Source organism: Emydura macquarii, unplaced genomic scaffold, assembly GCF_026122565.2.
Source record: "Emydura macquarii macquarii isolate MOO-44397 ecotype Brisbane River unplaced genomic scaffold, CSIRO-AGI_Emac_v2 contig_1146, whole genome shotgun sequence".
NCBI lineage: Eukaryota > Metazoa > Chordata > Testudines > Chelidae > Emydura > Emydura macquarii.
This window is the reverse complement of record NW_027131283.1, coordinates 11,895,553-11,901,641: the sequence shown is the minus strand read 5'-3', so window position 1 is coordinate 11,901,641 and position 6,089 is coordinate 11,895,553. Positions and strand designations below refer to the sequence as shown.

At 44.8% G+C, this 6,089-nt stretch overlaps 1 long non-coding RNA gene across 1 annotated transcript; it reads right to left on the bottom strand.

The window, feature by feature from the left end:
- Positions 1-265: 265 nt before the first annotated feature.
- Positions 266-3,939, bottom strand: LOC137152210 (uncharacterized). Its single transcript, XR_010919486.1, has 3 exons — positions 3,077-3,939; positions 1,395-1,568; positions 266-761 (listed from the first exon to the last, which is right to left on the bottom strand). It is a non-coding gene; the product is annotated as an uncharacterized lncRNA (long non-coding RNA).
- Between the last annotated feature and the right edge of the window lie 2,150 nt (positions 3,940-6,089).

Here is a 6,089-nt window from a genome sequence, read left to right as displayed (position 1 = left end):
CACCAATTATGAGCAGCCTGATGCCAGCATTACACTGAGAGCTAACTGCGGAGCGCTTTGCATTAGGGAAGCTTTGAAAACCAGGTTCTGCAATGAGATGCAGGAGTGATTTCTGTTCCTGTATGTTGTTTGCCTTTGGTGATCCCCCCACACCCTCAATCAATATCTGTGCCCACCAAATCCCTCCTGAACAAGATATGATTTAATAAAGAAACGTGTTGAAATGATGCAAAACTTTATTTCTGAACATTCAAGTCATGGGGGAAGGGTGGGGGGCGTGTCCATTCACTGTATCAAGGGGTGGGGTGGTAGCTTGCTGGCCAGCTCTCAGTGTGGCCGCTGCTGCTTTCTGATCACCTCCACTGGACAATCTCCTCCGAGACCTCTTGGGGCCGGGGGAGGGGGAGGGCGGCAAAGTACTTGGTTGAGGAGCATTATGGAGGGGCTGCAGCGGGACTCTGTCCTGCCTTCATTCCTCCTGAAGCTTCACAAACCGCCGGAGCATGTCTGCCTGGTTCCGCATGATTCGCAGCATTTCCTGTGTGGTGCTGCAATCATGCTCCATCATTTCTTGCCGACTTTCTCTGTCCCTGTCCATGTTCTGTGACAAGGTCAGCCTCCATGCTCTTTGCTCTGTCTCTGTGGCTGCTGAGGCGTTCATGAGCTCCACAAACATGTCGTCTCGGCTTTTTTTTCCCTCTTCCTAATCTGAGACAGTCTGTCCACAGCATTTCTTAAGGGTCGGTCCAGTGCCGAGGTGTCTACAGAATGAAAGAAAAATAACAAGGTAGCCACAGTTAGCATAGTGAAGAAAATGAAACAAATATAACAATTTAGATAATGATCCCCTGAAAAAATGTAGCAAAGGATTACAGAGAAACAATGTACACAATGTTACCACTAAAATGTTGCAATGTAGCACATGATTCACTCTGCTTATATTTTAAACCCTTACAGAGAGGAAGTGTGGATGGCCTGGTGGTGGTTGTGGGGGAGATCTCTGCTTGTATTTTAAACCCTTACAGAGAGGAACTGCAGACGGCGTAGTGTGTGTGTGGGGGGGGGGGGGAGGGGGGAGGGAGGGGGGGAGAGAGAGAGGCTATGCTTAAAACACATGAAGCCATGATGCTGACTACCTTGATTGTAGAGAAGAATCCTACCATGGAGGGAGGAACAAGGCAGCCCTCCCCTGAAAAGTTTTTCAAGGGATAGCAGATTACATACATTAAATTTTCCATGAGATATCAACTGATGATAAACGTAGCATTTCTCATCACATAAAAAAATTATCGCTGGGTAACCACCCAGTACAGTCAATGAAACGCCTGAGATCCCCTTCGTGCCCCCCCACCCAATGTACAGGGACAGAAATGCTAATAAGAAAGAAAACTCACCAGATGTGCTTTACCTTGGGATCATTTGTGCTGTCCTGTGTGCTGTTGGACTGCTTGAGGGTCAGGAATAAGTCCTGACTTTCAGGGAGAATGGACACCCAGCTCTCCTGCAGCCTGCTCTCCTCAGCTTCCTCCTCGTCCATGGAGTCTTCATCGTTGATCATGGACTGTGACCTAGCAGAGGTATTGATGATGCAGGGAGGCACCATGGTGGGATCCCCACCAAGAATTGCATACACCTCATGATAGAACCTGAATTTTTGGGTGAGGAGCCAGAGCAGCTGTTAGCTTCCCTGGCTTTCTGATAAGAGTGGCGCAGATCCTTAATCTTCACGTGGCACTGCTGAGCATCCCTCTGGTGTCCCTTCTCCAGCAAGCCCTGGGATATCTTTCCATACATGTCCAGATTCCTTTTGCTGGCTCTGAGCTGAGCCAGAACGGACTCCTCGCCCCATAGCCCGATGAGGTCTAAGACCTCTGGTCGACTCCATGCTGGAGCACGTTTGGGCTTTACAGTAGCCATGCGGAGAACAGTGACAAAGCTCTCTCCACGCTGGCAGCACAGGAAATGAAAATTCAAATCTTCCCGAGGCTTGAGGGGAGGGGACTTTTCTTGTTAGCATGACCACTGAGCAGCACAGCACGACTGTCCAGAGCGGTCAAAATGGGGCATTGTGCGATACATTCCGGAAGTCAATTAATTTGAATTAAGTTCCGTTGCATCTACACTAACACTAAATTGACTTAACAAATCCGAATTAGGCGCTACGCCACTTGTGGAGGTGGTCTTATTAAGTCGATTTTACAGTCACCTTAATTCGAATTAAGAGTTGTGACAGTGTAGACGTGGGTGTAATTAAGTCAACTTAAGTGATTTTTAAGTCGACCTATGTTGCCAGTGTAGACAGATAGTAAGAGTCTCCTGTTTATTTCCCCATCACAGTCTATTCACCCTTAGGCACCCTCTTGTGGCCAGGCCTGGCATCACAGCTCTCTCACCAGGATAGCACCCTCTGTCAATGGGCACAGGGGTAGTTTTTCTCAGGTAACTCGGCCCTCTGGTCAGATCACAGTCTTTACTCCACCTCTTCTGGAGTCCCAGTCATCCAAATTAAAGTCAAAACCTCTCTTCCAACAAAAACACAGAGTCACCCTCTCTGAGGCCCTTCTTCAGCCAGTCTTTGGTTCAGTCTGCTGTTCCTTTGCTGGGCTCAAATACCCTTGTGCAGGGTTTGTACGCCCCCTCCTTGGGCCAGGAGGAGAACCCAGCCTGCTCTCCACTCTGGGTCACAGCCCTGGGCCCTGTACTACTCAGGTAGGTCTGATTCTATACACATATTGAAGTTTTCCTTGGGCTACTTTCCCACTTCCTACCTTGTCTCTCAGTTTCCCAGTCTCTTCCCTGGTTACTCAAGGTCCCTTCCCGGCATCCCTGCCCGGAGAACTTTCCTCCATGCTCTCAGCTATTGAGCTATGGAGATCATCTTTCCAGGGCTAATTAAGGCACCTTTATAGTCAGAACACACTAGCAATGTGACACAAAGCAGCCATCCCATGCAGGAGGATCTAACCCCTGGATTTTTTTTTGGTCGGTAGATTGCGAGGCACCTGATGAAATTTTTAAAAACACCCACATGAAAAAAAGAAAAAAAAAAAAAGAAAAAGAAAAAGTAATATCTTACCTTTCTCCATTTTCTCTCTCATACTCTCTTCAAACTTTTCTCCAAGCCCAGCCTCCTGCTGCCCTATTCTATGGTGGCCAAGGCAGCAGTACCGTTATATGGAAGTGTAAAACACTAGAAACCTTTCCTGATGGTTCTTCTTTTTGTGTAAATAGAGCCACTTCTTTTTTTTATGTTTCCCTTCCTTCTTGTCCTTGCCTTTTCTGAGATGGTTTAACATAAAGTCAGCAGATAGGTAGAAAGTTAGATATAGAGATAAACTGCATCAGATTTTGGCATGAAGAAGGAAACGGCAAGCTCAGCGACTGGATGGTGAAAAAGCTTCTGAGGGCAGAGTGTCATGGAGGCTCTCTTGGACATTCTCCAAACTGTGGGCAGGAGGAGAGCAATCATGTAGTGCATCATGCCCTCAGCAGAGCTGTTTGACATAAACACTAAAAAGGATTCAAGCTCCAGGAAAAGTGTGGGTGAATCAGCTAATCTGCATCCTGTCACAGTTCCTCAAAGGTCTATCAGCCCATGGTAAAGCATCTGGACACTTGCTAGTGGCTTCTTTCTCCCATGCCCAATACAGTCCCCGTAGGTGGTCAGGTCCTGGTGCTGCCTTGATCCACAATGTGTGCACTTCTCAGGACCATGTTGGTCATCAAGGTAATTACATTTATATTGAGGATCTACTACATTTAGCCTTAATTTGCCCCTTGTTTCCTTGTTTGACACCAGTTGCAGCACTGAATTCTCTTGTGCCTGCTCTCCTGTTTCTTGCTCCCGCCTTCTCTTGGAATGGTCCTGTACTTGAAACCTTGAAGTGCATCTTTTCTGCTTGCAAGCATCACTCTAGGGTTGCCAACTAACTCCACAGGGAGAACATTTCCTGCTTCAGCACAATGGGTCAGTGTATGGCTTCTCACACTAGCAGAACTTGATCTTACCTTATTTTTTTTTAAATATGCCCTCAACCTTCCCCCCCAAAATGGTGATGTCTTTAAATAGCTACACTAGCTTCCACTGGGAAGTGCAAACTGCCATCACACTCAGGTAAAGTTTACAAGATAGAATTAATCAGTGCTCCCATTTAGCTGTCATTTTCTCTTGTGTGAAAGCCTCACTGCCACATCTTGGCAATTCAGATGTTCAAACACACCCCTTTTCACAGAATGTGACAGTGGAAGCCACCTACCTCTTGGACGTATTTGACATGATGGAAGTTGAATGATCAGCTACAGAACTGCTGGTACTTCATGCAAATATTTGAGAGACGCCCACTTAGGAAATAATTATTCTTATATATGCTATACTTTCTGTATTTCTCTCTTGATTTTATTTTATTTTATTTTTTATTATGGGGGGATACGTGAATGAAAAGTGGCTGTGTTCTAGCAAATGTATTTGGGCTTGCTGTTTACTCTCCACATCAAGTCATAATCTTTTCATGGTGATATCCTCACTATTTATTATTGGTGTGGGGGTATAGTCCCACAGAGCGCTAGGCACTTTCCAAACACAGAGGGCTGTAAAAGCAGGTGGTCTGTAAAAGGCAGGACAAAAGGTTGGGGGAAAATACACCAATGGGATCAGGATTATGATAGGCACACATTGTCTTAATCAAAATGTATACAAGCCATCCCCCCTGCCCTCCAATGTTAGCTGATGTTGACCCTCAATCCTTAGCCATTTTTAAATGGTTGTCCACTCCCCAAACCATGCTTCCATTCCATTTTCACATCACCTACCCACTGGCATCCCACAAGTACCTCCTTGTCACCAGTGGCAGGGGATGGAAGCTCAGCCTGGCTAGTTCCCTTCATCATTGCTGCAGTTGCTCTGGCTACTTATCTGGTTGCCATATTCTTGGTGTGATCTGCCCAATATCATATGAAGAGGGTTTATCATCTCCATATTCTGTGATACAATGCCTCTATCCACGTAGCTCAAAACTGCATTGGCATTTTTGCTGCTATCACATTTTTTGCTAGCATTAGTCTGATTTGACATCCATGATCACCTATCATCACTCATTTTTAATGCTCTTCATGGTTCTGCATGCTGCCTAAAGTTATGCTATAGTAAAACTACAGTGAGTGGAAATGCAGCTTTCAATTATAATTTTGAGGCACAGCAAGAGAAGAATTAGAATACACAGTCATGGCCGGTGCAGAGACTGGTGCATGAAACACTCATTGTATTCATAATAGCTGATAAAAGGAAGCTTTTCTTAGACTTTTAAAAACACATCCAAAAATTTTACTATAATTTTGTTAGGCATGTAGGGTGGGATTTTCTGAATTGCACTAGTGATTTAAGAGAACATGTTATATTGAAAGTCCATTCCTAAATCACCCAGATCCTTTTGAAAATCCCATAGGCATAGGAACCTAATTTTTTCTTCTCTGGCAAGGGTAAACTATTTCATGTCTTTGTATTTTAACTTATTCGGAGAAAAAAGTCAATGTCGCTCTTGTGCATAGAGATATCAGTGCTAACTTCAAAAAATAAATCCCTTTCTGACTGCCTGACAGAATCTGCTCTGATCAGATCAGATGATCAATTATACAAATTATATAGAATTCTATCTCCATTTGTGCCACTGCCATTTTGTGTGTTCCACCCTCTAATTTGGACAAGTGGACAGAAACCATAACATGGTTTTGAAGTGGCTTTCATCCCCACTACAAGTATTTTAAACCATGTCACAACCGTATTAGAGAAACCCATGCATGAACTCTGTGAGAGTGAGCAGGAAGCAGATGGGGTCTCTGGGGAAGTTCTGATTATAACAGCTTTGTTATAGTGTTGACAGGGCTTCAGAGATTCGCTTTTATATGAACAATAACATCTGGCCAACACTAAAACCTCTGTGGTCTTGCAGTGTCTGTCAAAGAGATGCCACGGGTATCCACAATATCCTGAATTCATTTCCCTCAGACCTTTCACATAAACTCAAGCAAATGCTCAGGCATGATGGCAGTATTGCTTGATTTAATACCTGGAGCTGTGCTGTAAAGGAATCTTT